Below are 704 nucleotides of genomic sequence, written 5' to 3'. Positions count from 1 at the left end.
CCCGTCCCGAGCCGCGATCACTCCCCCCGAGCCGCGATCACACAGCCCGAGCTGCGATCACTCTGCCCGCGACCGACCGACCGAACAACCCCCCCGAGCATGACGTTATATGGTATGGAATAGCTCTTTGGACAGTTTGGGTTAGCTGTGCTAGCTGGGCTGTACTCCCAGCTTGTTATGCACCTGGCCAAGCAGGAGAAGCTCAAAAAGTCCTTGAGTAGTCTGAGCACTACTTGGCAACAACTGAAAACATCACTGTGTTATCAACATTCTTCTGGTACTAAATCCAAAACACAGCACTATGCTAGCTACTGTGAAGAAAATTAACTCTATCCCAGCCGAAACCAGGACACCGACATTTCCATAACTCCAGATTCGACCCTGTTTATTTTGAAAAATGTAAAAGTACTTTAGGTGGACTGGCAAAGATTGTCTCAAAATGTTTTTCTAGCAGCTGTTCACGAGCTCTTACCTCCCTCCCACAGGCACTCTAGTTCAGGTGTGTCCTGTCCTTGCGAGTATTAAGTAATAAGCTGCTTCAAAACCACCTGGAGCAGGAACAATCCCACATCAGAAGACAGAAATTGTTCTGCTTTTGTTTAGTTGGCGTACACGTTCCTTCGTGCATCTGGGAGGCACTGGTAGTCTGTCTACCCAAACCTGATTGCTATTTGGTAGCAGCTCAATTGCCCACAGGCAAAACT

The sequence above is a fragment of the Egretta garzetta genome, unplaced genomic scaffold (genome assembly GCF_000687185.1).
Source record: "Egretta garzetta isolate BGI_Z169 unplaced genomic scaffold, ASM68718v1 scaffold68, whole genome shotgun sequence".
In the NCBI taxonomy this organism is placed as follows: Eukaryota; Metazoa; Chordata; class Aves; order Pelecaniformes; family Ardeidae; genus Egretta; species Egretta garzetta.
The sequence above is the reverse complement of the archived record's forward strand: the minus strand, read 5'-3'. Positions refer to the sequence as shown.